General features: G+C 42.1%; 1 protein-coding gene across 15 annotated transcripts in view; it reads right to left on the bottom strand.

Annotated features, from left to right (window-relative positions):
• Positions 1-15,427, bottom strand: part of MTUS1 (microtubule associated scaffold protein 1) — a 188,100-nt gene that overhangs the window by 132,497 nt on the left and 40,176 nt on the right. The window contains exon 1 of one of the 15 annotated variants that reach the window (XM_086380638.1): positions 10,861-10,980. The exons of the other annotated variants lie outside the window; for them this stretch is intronic. The gene's annotated coding sequence lies outside the window, so the exon portion shown is untranslated. Of the gene's footprint in view, positions 1-10,860; positions 10,981-15,427 lie in introns of those variants that run through there. 15 annotated transcript variants of the gene reach the window in all.

Raw genomic sequence — 15,427 nt, 5'->3', positions numbered from 1 at the left:
TTCCCCTGTCCCTACAGTGCAGGGACACTTAAAGTTGTAATTCACCTGTAATCATCTAGCCACCTTACTCTCTTTCCTATTTCTCAGATGGTTCATAACCAGAGAGAGGAAGGAGGAGAGTATCCAAGAATCAGCAGCTAACCCTGACCATGTGCTGGCCACGCTTTGGAGCAGAGCCCAGGAAGCCGGGCCCCCGGATGCTGGATGGGGTGGCAGGAGGTCGGGGTGAGGGGGCAGCGACAGAATCCCCCAGGAAGGGCTGCAGTGGCTGCAGCAACCCAAGGAAGCTTGTGGGGCTTTGGACTGTGCTTTTTCACAAACCACTGCAGAAGGGCGTCTATACTGTAACCATCAGCTCAGCCAGTCTGAACAGCCGTCTCAAAAAACAAGGTATTATTTATTGAGCCCTCTCAAAACTGTAAATATGTCACACTAGGCAGCAAACCATCAGAAATTAAGAAGGGGTAAAGTGTGCGGGAGTAAAACCCATGTGGGGAAACTGGGGCTCCTGCCCTGGCCAAAGTGGAAGGTGCTTAGGCTCAAGGCACTGCCTATCCTGTAATCCAATGGCAACCCACTCCAGTATTATCATCTGGAAAACTCCATGGACAAAGGAGCCTGGTGGGTTACAGTTCATGAGCTGGACAGGACTGAGTGAGTAACACAACAACAACGATCTTGTAATCCAGCTCACTTTTTCAGCTGGAAGGTTGGTTTTAAATAACACGGACTGGGCGAGAGGCTTTAAGCCTAAAACTGTACATTCTTCTGACCTGAGTGAACAGCTGCAGCTCACAGGAGCTGGGTCCGTGGGAGAGTGGCTGTCTCCACGGAAGGAGGCTGCACAAGTCTGCATCTTGAAGAGAACCGGGCCAGGGACCCCTGTCTGAAACAAAGCCACTTGGGTGGAAGCCTGAGGACAGGCTGTTCGCAGGCAGCCTCTCTGTGCGGGGCACCCAGCTGGACCTCGAACGGGGCCTGGCAGACGTAGGCGAAAGCAGAGGCTCCAACAGACCCATTAGACAGCTGGCGGGAAGCTCGGGTGAGGCTCAACTACAACTGTAGGGAAGAGAGTTGTGATGGCCCTTTCAGACATTGGTGGTCTACAGAATACATGCCTCGCTCATGACAGCAAAGCAGAAGATTCCTGTGTGCCCCACGGAAAACGAGAATGTTTCTGGCTTTCAACTGTTAGCAACAGATCTGGCAGGTGGCGCTAGACAAGTCACCCCCAATTCCATTCTAACCAGTCAATTAATTCTAAAGGAAATCAACCCTGAATATTCACTGGAAAGACTGATGCTGAAGCTCCAATACTTTGGCCACATGATTCAAACAGCCGGCTCACTGGGAAAGACCCTGATGCCGGGAAACATGGAGGGCAGGAGGAGAAGGGGACAACAGAGGATGAGATGGTTGGATGGCATCACCGACTCGGTGGATATGAGTATGAACAATCACAAGGAGATGGTGTAGAACAGGGGAGCCTGGAATGCTTCAGTCCTTGGGGTCACATAGAGTCGGACATGATTTAGCCATTGAACAACAAACAAACACATTCAGAGACAATGTGGGAATGTGGATGGGCTTTGGTGAACAGGAATCCATGTGGGATTTCAGAAGTTTCAAGAATCACAACACCAGCCCCCCAACACACATACACACCCCAAAGTGTTTCCAATTCCTCCTTGATTGGATAATTAAATACTAAGGAGTAAATCCTCCATAAGACTCAGGTTTCTTATAGTTAAGAAATCTAGAAAAGAGGCATAAGCAATAAGCTGTTAGCAGCACAAACATGAAAATGTTTGCTTAAAAGAGAGGGTTAAGGTGTGTCATAGGTGGGGGCTTTCCTAGTGCAGAGCAGTGACCTTCAGAAACACTAAAAACCATTTTAGAAACCACAGCTCAGATAAACTTTCCCTGTATTACTATTTTAGGGTTAGGCTATTGGGTTGTTTTCAAAATGTGGTAGTTTGGGAAGGGGGAAAAGGGACAAGATGATACCGGGGTCACCTGTGTGCCCTTCACACTCTGGCTGCTGAACTAACAACTCGGCAGTAATGACAGCCCTGACTATGAAGAACTCAGACCGTGTTTTCTGGAAGAACATGAAGTCCATCTAGATTCTGAGACCTCTTTAGCCTGACAACCTGAGTAAGATATTCGTGTGCTAAGTTGCTTCAGTTGTGTCTGACTCTTTGCGACCCCATGGACTGTAGCCCACCAGGCTCCTCTGTCCGTGGGATTCTCCAGGAAAGAACACTGGAGTGGGTTGACATGCCCTCCTCCGGGGGATCTTCCTGCCCAGGGATTGAATCTGTGTCTCCTGCATTGGCAGGCGGGTTCTTGACCACTAGAGCCACCTAGGAAGCCCCAGATACTGGTAAGGATATTTAATGAAACTGAATTCTGGTCTTTTAATTCAAAGTCTCCAGAAAGTAAGGTCCATAAGGACAGGATTTCTTCTCCCTTGGGTCTGGTTTATTCACCAAAATATCCCCAATACTTGGAAGAGTACACAGAGTGGATTTTCAATAAACTGTTGAGTTAATGAATATATGAAAGGGCCATGAAAATTTGACTTTAAACTTTCACTTCTGTAACATATTTCAACTTTAACTTTCAAAGTTAGGCAATTCTACAATTAACTTTCCCCTAGAATCATGACAGTGGTAGAGGTTTATAATCAAATTTAGGCATCGTCACTATATTATTGGCAGCCTTCCCAGGTGGCCCAGTGGTAAATAATTTGCCTGCGATGTAGGAGACACAAGAGACGTGGGTTCAATCTCTGGGTCAGGAAGATCCCCTGGAGGAGGGCATGACAACCCACTCCTGTATTCCTGCCTGAGAAATCCCATGGAAAGGGGAGCCTAGTGGGCTGTAGTCCATGGGGTCACAAAGAGTCAGACATGCCTAAGCACACACATACACACACACATGTTACTGGCAATTTAACTCTGTCATGGGAACTCACTGTAATTTGTGGGACAACATGGCTTTATACCATCTGAGATTAGAAAGAGGAAAGTAAAATTAAGTCCCAGGCACAGAGTGGCCAGAGTCAATGTAATTAATGCAACCATCAGAGCCTCCAAACTCTCTGCCCAGATGTGCTAGAAAAATACCCAAAAGGAGAGAGGTTTCACTGGGGAGCAGTCCCTTCAACCCTCAAGGGCAAGGCCCTGGTTAACCATGGGTTAGATTCTAAGTACAACGTGTGAAGAGACCCAGAACCAGAGAGGTTGGAGGAGAATCTGTTCCCTGCACATGGAAGCTCAGTCTATCCTCCATGTCAATCTGACCTTTACCTTCATCCTGCCCTGAGGATGGACGTACTATATCTGCCTGGAAAAATGGGGACAAGTAGATGGGGCAGGCTTGGCTGAGCTCTGCCCACTGTCTTCTGGGAGTGAGCTGGCCTGTGGGGAGCACAGGACCCCCCACTCCAGGGCAGCCCTACAGTGACCAGGAGAACCGAATTCTGGGGGCTGTACCAGAGTTCCAATTTACTTACATTTTCACCAGAACATATTCCTTTGTTCTTTTTATTTTTTTTAAGATATAACAGCCATCCTATTGTGTATGAAGTGATATATCATCGTGGCTCTGAACTGTATTCGCCTAATGACTCATGATGTGGAGCATCTTTTCACGTGCATACTGATCATTTGTTTATTTTCTTTAGAGAAATGTCTATTCAAGTCCTTTCCCATTTTTCAATTGGTCTTTTTGATACTACGGTTGTTTAGCCCACTCTTTAAGATCACACGCTTTAGAAAAATATTTTCCTTTTCTCTGGGAAGCTTGACTGACTTAGTCTGTTGGAGCAGGCCCAACATCAACTCCTGTTACTAAACTGGTGTTACAGGTTGCATTGCGTGTCTCAAAAAGAGACTTACGAATGGGCATTGTTTGGAAATAGGGTCTTTATGAATGCAATCAAGTTAAGATTAAAGTCATTAGCGTGGGCCCTAATTCAACATTAGACTAGTGTCTGTATAAGAGAAGGATCATGCAAAGAGAGAGGAATGCCATATAAAGGCACAGAGACACAGGGTGAAGACAGCCACATGAAGTGGAGGCAGAGACTATAGACTTACACTGACAAGTAAGTGAGAGCTAGAAGAGGCAAGGAAGCACCCTCACCCAAAAGCTTCGGGTGGGCAGGTCCTGCTGACACCTTGACTTTGAATTTCTGGCCTTCAGAGCTCTGAGAATAGGTTTCTGTCAATTTAAGCCAACCAGTTTGTGTCACTTTGTTACAAACTACTACAACTCTGTTCTAGAAAAACAGTGCATCACTCAAGTCCTTTTACAGGTTGGTTGTATGGAATTCAGAACACAGTTTCCATTATTTTAAACACACACACCCATAAATGATGACTGGGTTCCCAGGCAGCCTAGGGATGGCATTTTAACCCTTCCTGGAGCATAAGCACAGCCCAATAGTACTGCTATATCTCCCAGAATTATGGGAAATTCAGTGAGCATTGGACATGGGGCCCTAAGTCATGTCCGACTCTTTGCAACCCCATGGACTGTAGCCCACCAGGCTCTGCTGTTCATGGGATTCTCCAGGCAAGAATACTAGAGAGGGTTGCTATTCCCTTCTCCAGGGGATCTTCCCAACACAGGGATCAAGCCATGTGAGCCACCAGGGAAGCCCATGCCAGCAACACAAATCCTCTCCCATAGCCACAGCCTCCAGATAAGTATACCTTTTCTCTCTAAAGCACTCGAAGTGCTCCCTGTTGCCCAGATGGTGACAATCTATCCTTGCTGCCCTCTTCCACACACACCTGCACTCCAAGTGCACAGCCAGTGACAAGAAAGACTATAGCTCCTCCAGATGTTTCTCTCCCTGCTTGTAAAGGCAGCAAAAGTTTAAACGGTCTTTCACTTCAAGGATAAGTAGCAGTGAAAAGAAATGATTTGAGGTAAAGATCTTGGTTTTAATCCAAAACTATCTTTACCTTTGGGAAAGTTAACCCAGGTAGCAACTAACAGTTCAACTAACAAGTCCAGCAACAGTGGAAAGAGATTTGCCTTTTTTATTATAAATATGATGGTTAATACCTCAGTTTAGAATTTCAATCCATATAAATTTAACAATAAAAAAATCAAAAGAACAGACTCCTATTTAAGCTCAAAGTTTCAAAGTCTTTTCATCTGAAACTCACAAGCAGATGTAAAAGAGTCAAATGCCAAACTTAACCTTGAGGATGATGGTAGCAAAAGCAATGCAAACACACCATCACACAAAAGCTACACAGAAAGTTACGGTAAAAGTGCCAATGAACAAAGCAACATTGCCAAGAACGTTTCATTGTGTAACTAAAAATGAACACAAGTAGTACCTTCCCCCGTTCTCCCTAAAATACAAAGTCATCCTTCCACATATGAAGACACGTGACTTTGATACAGCACGCTTACTCTTTGCCTAGTCTGAAATCATTATAATCAATTTTTAAAATATTTACTTGAAAAGGAAAAAAATAAGAATAACAAAAAATCCACTATTATGTGACACAATAATCACAAACCTCAATATCTGAGGGCAGAAACGACTTACTAGAGTACAAAGAAGTCAAACAAGTTTGCAAAGAACATACTGCAGGGTGCAAGGCAGACAGGCTGCACAAACCCAGAGGGACCCAGGAATTAGACACACAAACAACAGAAGGTGGGCAGGCGGTGCTCATGATGGGGAGAATATCTGTCTCTGTTGTTCAGTCACTAAGTCGTGTCTGACTCTTTGTGACCCCATGGACCACAGTACACCAGGCTTCCCTGTCCTTCAGTACCTTCCAGAGTTTGCTCACATTCGTGTCCATTGAGTGGGTGGTGCTATCTAACCATCTCATCCTCTGCCGCCCCCTTCTCCTTTTGCCTTCAATCTCTCCCAGCATCAGGATCTTTTCCAATGAGTGAGCTATAAGGAATTATAATTCTCTGTAAGGATCCACTAAACACCTCCTCTGCCCAGGTCCCCACCTCTACCCTGTACATTTAGACAACTGTCCCGACTCTGGCAACAGCCATATGATCTTAGAAGAAACGGGCGAGACACCCCCATTTAGAGCCACCAGACCCAGAAGAGGGCACGGATAAGGCACGGTGGGTACAAACAGGGAAATTTGGTGAAATTTTTCCTATAAAATGGTAGGACTACCAACGCACTTCCTGTCCGCAGCTCCATAAAAAGCTTATCATTGCCAGGCTTAAACAGCCCAGGCAAAGGATAAGATTATTTGCAGGAGAACAATGCTTGGAAAGAACAGAGAAAAAGACCCACAGATACTGACACCAAAGGTTTCACATTATCATGCCTCCCAGGGTAAACCCTGCCCTGAAGACAGACAGTTTTCTGAGCTTTTTTAGAGAATCAACCTGATGCAAGGAAGCCAAGCATCAACTAGATATTTGGGGACATTCTGATATAAAAGAAAAACAAATAATAAAAAAAAATTCTCAGAGGAAATTGAGGCCATGCTGGCAAGAGAAGAAAAATTAGAAAATCTGTAATTAATAGCCTGAAATATATATCCATGCTAAAACTGCGATTATTTTAAAAAATATAAGGATATAAGAATGCTCAGAAATCAATGTGAAAGTCATAATGAAAAATTTCAGAAGATATAATCTAACAAACTAGCTCAGAAATGTAAACTAACTCAGAAATTTTCACAAAAATGAAAAAGGATTTTTTTTTTAATTAAAGATTAATCCATGTGATCCAGCATTCAACTCATAGTATTATAAGAGGGAAAAGAAAAATTTTGTAGTAAAGTATAATTAAAGAAATAATACAAATTCTTCCTAGAGCTGATGAACTAAAGCCTCCAGACTGAAGAGGTGCATTGTTTGTTCTACACAATAAATGAACAAGCTTTGATCACTGCATGTCACTGATGTTTCAGAAAAGTTAGAGTTTAGTGACAAACAGCAGCCACTATACGACTCTTACACGCAAACAGCAGTTCCAAGCACCATACATCTTGTATAATCCACAAACAAGCTTTCAGAGGCATCAAGTACTATTATCCTCACTTCACACATGAGGAAACTGAGGCCCAGAGAGTTACATAACTTGCCGTAGCCTTGTAGTTAGAAGGAGGCAACCCTAGACAGTCTGGGGTCATGCCTGTGGTTTCACTCCATGCTATGAAAAGGACTTATGGAACACATTTGAGTCAGTTCTAATGAGGTGGATGAACCTAGAGCCTATTATACACAGTGAAGTAAGTCAGAAAGAGAAAGACAAATATCGTATATTAACACATATATATGGAGTCTAAAATGATGGCTACCGATGACTCTAAGTGCAGGGCAGCAAAGGAGACACAAACATACAGAACGGACTTTTGGATTCTGTGGGAGAAGAAAAAGGTGGGATGATTACGAGAACAACATTGCCACATACACAATACCATATGCAAAGCTGCCAGGGGGAGTTTGATGTACGACCCAGGGCAACCAAAGCTGGTGCTCTGTGACAACCTAGAGGGACGGGGTGGGGAGGAAGGTGGGAAGGTACAGGATGGAGGGGACAAGTATATCCTATGGCTGATGCATATTGATGTATGGCAAAAACCATGCTGACTCATACTGAGGTATGGCAAAAACATCACAATATTGTAAACTAATTATTCTCCAATTAAAATAAATAAATAATATTTTTTTAAAAAAAAGGACTTACAGAAGACCAGGTATCAGAATAGCAGACTTTACCATATTAATACTGAAAGCTAGAAGACAAATGAAGTGATATCTTCAAAGTTCTGAGAGAAACGTTCAAATAGGAATTCCAATCCTGCCAAGCCACAAATCCAACTTGAGTGAATAAAGGGGACTTTAGGCACACAAAGCCTCACATTTCTCTCTCCTACATGTTTTCTCAGGAAATCTACAAGAGGCTGAATGCTGCCATCGTGAGGAATTAAACCAAAGAGGGGTATCATGGAGGAAACAGAAAGTCCAAGAGGAGAAAAAAGGAAGAACTCTCCAGAAAAGCCCAGGTGACAGCTGTGTCCTCTAGGGCAGCAGGAAGTCAGCGGTCCGACAAGGACGTCTGCGGGAAAAACAGAGCTAATCAGCTTTAGGAAGTTGGCACCAACTGAGAAACTGAACTGAGAGAAATGTGAGAGTGCTTTTGAAGGATGTGAGCTGTTTCTGCCAGATATTAAAACTAATAATAAAAAAGAAACATCACCCACTTCCCTCTGGCTGGCCCACCAGCACGTGGCCGTTCATTGCTGCCTCCACCATCATCACCTGCCTCTTTGCCAGCTGACATGCCCTGTTGTCCCCTGCACAGCAGGGGACTTGGGCAAGGGTGCTGAAGGCAGGCAAGGGGCACACAGAGACAAACCAACTGACAGCCAGGCAGCCCCTAAGGACAGACATTCAGGCAGGAAAGTCTCCCTGCCCTCTCTTCCTTCCACGATCAAAAACTTGTCACCCTACCTTCACAAATGATGGGAGGAAGAAGTGGGAAAAATACCCTTCCAGTATCCCCCAAATGTCTGAGCCTTCAATATTGAGTTTTTTCTTTATAAAAATGTACTTTTATTGTATAAAACAAAAAACCAAAAAGAAACATCATAAAATGCCAGTTGTATCACAGAAATAGTCATTTTGATTTAAGAGATGAAAGGAAACACAAGAAACAGTGGAGAGAAGAAACATGACTGTCTCTGAGAACAGAGTGGGCTGTTCTTTTACATAAGCCTCTGCAGAGCACTACTTATCTTCTTAAACTCTCAACATTTGATAAAAAGTTAAGGAATTTGTTGTTCACTTGTTTCCAACTCTTTGCGACCCCATGGACTGCAGCATGCCAGTCCTTTACCATCTCCCGGAGCTTGCTCAAACTCATGTCTATTGAGTCAGTTATGCCATCCACCCATCTCGTCCTCTGTTTGGTAAAAGAATTATTTTGAACCCTTTCTATTTATCTTCTTTTCTCCTCTTATCAAACAAGGCTGCTGTCTTAGTTCCTTTTAAAATCCTCAACAGCTTGGCTTTTCTGTGGCTGAGCCTCAGGAGAAACCAGTGAGATTACAGACAGGACTCCAAGAAGAAAGCCAAACTTGAGCTGCAAGGGGCCTCTTCCTGAGCCTAAAACTAGCAGCTTCCTCGCTGCTGCACTATCCTGACAGTGTCTTTGTTCACCTTAAGCCAGCAGCCACACTTCAACATTGTCCTGCTAACTCAAGCCACTCTTAAGGACACCTATAGACCATCAAGGTCAAATGTCAGATGCTGTTCTAACTATATTTCAAAGCCAAGAGTCCCTCGGACTTCCCTACAGTCCTAGACATGCTGTAGGCTCCCCTACAGTGGCGAAGAATCCATCTGCAAATGCAGAGAACATGGGTCCGATCCCTGGTCTGGGAAGATTTCAAATACGGAGGGCAACTAAAGCCTGTGTACCGCAGCTCCTGAGCCCATGTGCTGTGATTACTGAGGCCCGAGTGTCTACAGCCCATGCTCTGCAACAAGAGAAGCCACCACAACCAGAGTAGCCCCACTCACCGCATCCAGAGAAAGCCTGCCCTCAGAAATGGAGACCCAGTGCAGTCAAATAAATAGCCCCTCTTGTAAAACACATCCTTGCATCAGAAACATTAAAATGCAAAAACGTATGTCTTAGAAATGAACAAATACTATAATTTAAAAGTTCAACACTTCAAAGTCACTGACTCTCAGGGTTACAAGAGACCTTAAAAATGACCTGTGGAATCTTAACACTAATCTGACATTTAAATCCTCTTAAGCTGTAATCAACCAAATCTCTGCCCCTCCAGAGTATGTACAATGGTTCCTGGCAGTTCCTACTTCCCCTGTCTAAACACTCCCTGCCCAGACTCATAAAGTATACAATAGGATTTAGGATTCAAAGTCCAGCCATAGCAGACAGAAAACCTCAAATAAGTGGCAAAAGACAAGTTTATTTCTGTCTCAGACAAAAGCCTGCATAGGTTGTCCAGGGTCAAGAGATCCACCTATTAGGGACCAGGGATCCATCTTTCTCCTTCCTCTCCTGTGCATGACCTCAACCTACGGCCCCAAATGGCATTATCTGTGTTTCCATGAATAGGGCAAAAGGGTCCAGAGGCAATAAACATGAAAGTTAAGTCCAGATAACACAGCATACTGAAGCCAGTGGCCAAAACCTGACCATCCAGCCACACCTGCCCATAAGGCAGGCTGAGGCATGGACACCAATACAGCATACCTACACCTGGTTAAAAATCCTATAAACATAAAAGATGGGGAGAAGTGGAGTGACGGACAGCCACCTCTGTCACATTTAACCACAGACCCCATGCTCCACTCCACAGAGTACTACTCTTCACTACCAAGGGACTAGATCTGTATTAAGACAATCAGGTTTTCTAGAAGCCAGGAGGTCTCAATCTCAGATCCTTTCTGAGAGTACCTTGCTAGACTCTGGGGAAAAGTTCTTGTGGGGAGATCTTCACCGTTAGGACATGAAAGTGAAAGTGAAATCGCTCAATAGTGTCCAACTCTTTGCAACCCCATAGGCTGTAGCCTACCAGACTCCTCAGTCCATGGAATTTTCCAGGCAAGAGTACTGGAGTGGGTTGCCATTTCCTTCTCCAAGGGGATCTTCCTGACCTGGAGATCGAACTCAGATCTCCTGCACTGCAGGCAGACGCTTTACCATCTGAGCCACCAGGGAAGCATCTATGTTACGACATAGATGTGATCTATGAACTATGGAGATGGGCTTGTAGACTTTAAGCAAAGCTTGTGGACCACTCTGAACTACCCTGATGTAACTGAAAATTTTAATCTGTTTTCTTAAAGATGGTCTATCAAGCTTACTTTCAGTCTGGTTTTGCTTTTCGGTGAATCAAACTCCTTGAATGGTCCACTTGAAGTGTGATTCATGGCAGTTGTACTTTTGGATCCTGGACTAAAATTTGTATGCAATCCAAAGTTGAAGACCACTAAAATCACAAGATGAATACAATTAGGGATATTATTTGAAATATGCCTTTCCTGTCTCCCATGTACTGGGCAGTCAGGTTCTGGGGCTGCTGTAGACTTGACTGTGGGCGTTTGTCTGGGACATGAGCTGTAACAACAAGATGAGTGCCTTCCTGAAGAAAAGATCAACAGACCAATACAACAGAAGGATGAACAGACCATAGCTGAGAGATCCGTTTGCCTAGTGAAGCTGGGGGAAACTATCAAGTATAAATGGAAAGACAGGCAATGCAGCAGAAGGAATCCAACTGGCTCTAAATAGGAAAGGGCTGGAAAGACTGCGAAGACTACAAAGCTCAAAGTGGCTGCAGATGGAAAGGGTAAAGAACAGCCACTGGGAATGTTCCACAGTTTGAATTCTATTCTGGGAATGGTGCGAGTCTGCCAAAGCTGTTAAGAAGACACTAATACTTTGGTTTGGCTGGAGAGGGGAAGATGTCCCGGTGAGCAAAGAGCGACAGCAGGATATATTGGGAGGGACCTGAACCAGCACAGCAGTGTCGGGATGAAAAGGAGACAAAAAGCCAGATGGAGCTTAAAAAGGTTCACCTCTGTGCTTTCTGCAGCAGAGAGCCTGGCGCACAGTAAGCACCCAATTACGTGACTGCAGACACACACATGAGTTTAAAAGACTACTTCATTTGTGTTAATATTTTTAAGATGGAAGTCATAGCAAATATATTGAAAAACTGCACAAATAAAACTGGGTAGATGCAAAAAAAAGATTTCAGCATTCAGTACAAATTTTCTAAGTATTTCAGAATATTCTTTCTATTTTTCTTTAAATAAGCTGACATGAGTTTAGGATATTGATTCTGGGAGCACTAACTGCAAAAAGGCTTTTTAACCATTCCAAGCAACAAATGAGAGATTCACAGAATGAATAAAAGATCTAAGTTACAATGAATAAAGTATTAGGCACAAGGACATATTGCTTAATCACTCAAGGAAAATTAATTCATTTCTTTCTAAATCATCTCAGCTTTAGAATTTTTAAGTGAAATACTATTCAACAGTAAAACCTACCAGGGAAACTTTGTTTATGCCGTGATAAAACAAAACTACTTCAACAAAAATATATCACCTCACCCCCCATCCATGCCCAAAACCATATGATGTTTGTATTTAAAATACCTTTAAGATCTTCTATTTCATTGATTAGAACATGTTTATAGGAAGGATCTATTTATAGTATTCCCAACTGTCCTAACAGAAGATCCTCAAATAACCCCAGTAATAAGACTCTCAGCAGGTAACAGAGTAAACAGATGGCACTCAAAACGGACATAAAACACGCCAGAAAAATTAAAGAAGTATCCCAAGGGGAAACAAACAAACCATTTTTACACTAATAAATAAAGATTAAATGATTAACTGATAGTCTTTGAGCCTTGTATCCACAAATAATTTTAAATTATTTTAAATCTATGGTCACATCTTAATGAGAACTGACATCTGAAAACAGACTATTCTATACTTATTACTACACAATACAGTTGGCCCTCCATATCTGTGGGATCTAAATCCATGGGTTCAATCAACATCAGATAAATATTGGGAAACAATTCCAGAAAGTTTCAAAAAAGCGAAACTTGAATGTGCCATCATCCACTGGCAATTTTTTACATAGCATTAATATTCTATTTCTATTACATTTACTTAGCATTAATAATAGGTTACACGCAAATACACAACCCCATTTTATACAAGGGACTGGAGCATCCACAGATTTGGTGTCTTCAGGTCCTGAAACCAAGCCTCCACAGATATGGAGGGACTATAGCATAGTTAGTCCTTTTTAGATAAATCCACACTTACAGGAAATCCAATGGACAGAGGAGCTGGTGGCTACAGTCCATGGGGTAGCAAAAGAGTTGGACACATAAACAACACTTGCAAGAGAGGCCGAGAGAGTGAAGCCCTGGATGATTAGGATAAGGACACCACCACTGAAGAAGAATCTGCTAGAAGAGTCAACACAAAGCCCGTTAACAACCTCCTGAGCTTCAAGACTTCAGATCTCTGGACTTTATTCCAAAAATGTACTTTTATTCCAAGACTTCCTGGCTGAAGAATTTCCTAAAACCTCAAACCAGCATGTGGAAGACCCCACACACTCACAGACTCTTAAAACCACATTCCTGAAAGCTTAGTCAGAAATTCTCTTAAATAGAATGTTTTAATATTTTCCTTTTACAAATATCTGCATTTCAGGACATTCTATATTCTTTAAACATATCAAACAGCATAAACAACCAAGCTGTGTTTCCATAATTCTCTTATCTTGTTGCTAAGATAGCATGGAAGTCAAATGGCCAGGTTAAACATGCTCAGAGCATTTTAAATCATAAATATTTCAGTAGTTCTAGCTTTCTTCCACACCTCCCTCCCTTCCTCCTATCCTCTTCTGTTCTCTCTCTCTCTCTCTCTCTCACACACACACACACACACACACATACACACGGACTCAGAGTTATAACCAGAATCACAATGCAAAGCTGACCAAATAACCAAGGATCTAGGCACTTCAGATGACAGTAACTATATCTGGAATCATCTCCTACCATACACTTTGCTATTGTAGGTATAAAAACAAAACAAAACATAAAATGACCATGTTGTGACAATATAGAAAATTTACAATATATAAAATTATATATTATATTAAAAAACTGACTGGGTAACGTGAACTCTGATGAGGCAATGTGTGAAATTTTTATTTAGCAACTTAAACACAAAACACAGCATCACAGGGGCTGAACTTTTTTCCTCTCTAAAAAAGTGATCATTTTGATATGATCATTTGTTCATAATAATCTTTGGCTTTCACACATCCTAGAATTTATCCTGAAATAGCTGTATTTTAATAAGATAAATATTACATATAGAAGGAGATGAAAAAGTGAATCTGACTTAAAAAGCATTTTTAAAGTACCACTTCTAAAACATAATTAACTCTAGCATTTTTGCTTAAATGCCCCAAATCAACCATGTCAAGGTAACTCACCTATATTTCTCAGAAATCAAAATCAACAACTATCAATATAAGCAAGTGATGTCTCATTCAAGTTTAAAAGAAAGCATACTTGGCTGCACCTTAGGGACTGTCTTCTGATAACGCAGTGCAGAAACTACAGCCACACTGAAGGAAATGCACACCAGACCATACAATGAATCCTCTCAAGGGACCATGGTTATTCAAAGACCAGCTCGGCCTTGCAGCAGTAATACGGCTGGGTATAATGACTAATTTTTTTTTTAAAGTAAAGAATTTCCCTTGGGCTCTCTGCCAACAAAACATCACAGATTTTTTTAAGCCTTACGGAGAGAAAACGTGTATGTTTCTTGGCTATACTGTACATCACTTACAGTAAAACTCAAAACAAAAACAAAGTGTTCTGTGAAGTAAGCAACTTCCTGGCCTATCCAGACCAGGTCTGAAACAGGAGTTACTTTCACCTGTCAGATTAAATCAGCACTCACCGTTGCTGGGTGACTGCATCTGGATTAAAGAAACCAGAATATTCCAGTGATTTGGAAACAAAATATTTGAAGAAAAGATGGTAAGTAAGCATCTATATCAAAATATAAAACTCAGATTTAAGGTATAATCTTCATTAATTTACCTACAATTTCACTTCTCACTTCCTATACTAATAAATTCTTAGGCATTTCATGTCCTTTGAACTTAAGGTGAATACTCAGAAATTTTCAACTTAACATTTGTGTGAGAGAAAGTTCTAGAAGGATATAATTTCAAGAGTTTATCACTATACCCTTAGGTTGGAGCAGGGGTGTAGAAGAGACTGCCACATTATACCCTTGTATTACACATTTCATTAAATATTTATAATTACTTTTGGAATCTTATTTAAATACCAAGATATTAAAGATGCATCTATATTCCAATGGAATAAAATACATTCTTTACAAACTGTACTTCTTTGATCACCGTGTTTTGTTTTTTTTTTCCATAAAAACTGAAATTAAAGATTTGGAGGTCATTTATTCAGAATCTTTGGAGAAGGAAATGGCAACCCACTCCAGTATTCTTGTCTGGAAAATCCCACAGACAGAGGAGTCTGGTGGGCTACAGTTCATGGGGTAGTGATACTGATATATTAATATTAATGGCTAGTGATACTGGATATCTTTCCAAGTGCTGTTTGCTGTCTGTAGATCCTCTTTGGTGAAGTGTCTGTTCAACTTTTTGGTACATCTTTATATAGCTTTTTGGAGGGTGGTTTTTGAAGAAGGAAATGGCAACCCACTCCAGTACTCTTGCCTAGAAAATCCCATGGACGGAGAAGCCTGGTGGGCTACAGTCCCTGGGGGTCACAAAGAGTCGGACACGACTGAGCAACTTCACTTTCACTTTCACTTTATTCAACATCTTAGGTCA

This window comes from Bos grunniens, chromosome 27, assembly GCF_055505025.1.
Source record: "Bos grunniens cultivar Pamir isolate PY7600 chromosome 27, Bosgru_T2T1.0, whole genome shotgun sequence".
NCBI classification, from domain to species: Eukaryota; Metazoa; Chordata; class Mammalia; order Artiodactyla; family Bovidae; genus Bos; species Bos grunniens.
Note: the sequence above shows the minus strand (reverse complement) of the source record. Positions and strands in the feature narration are given on the sequence as shown.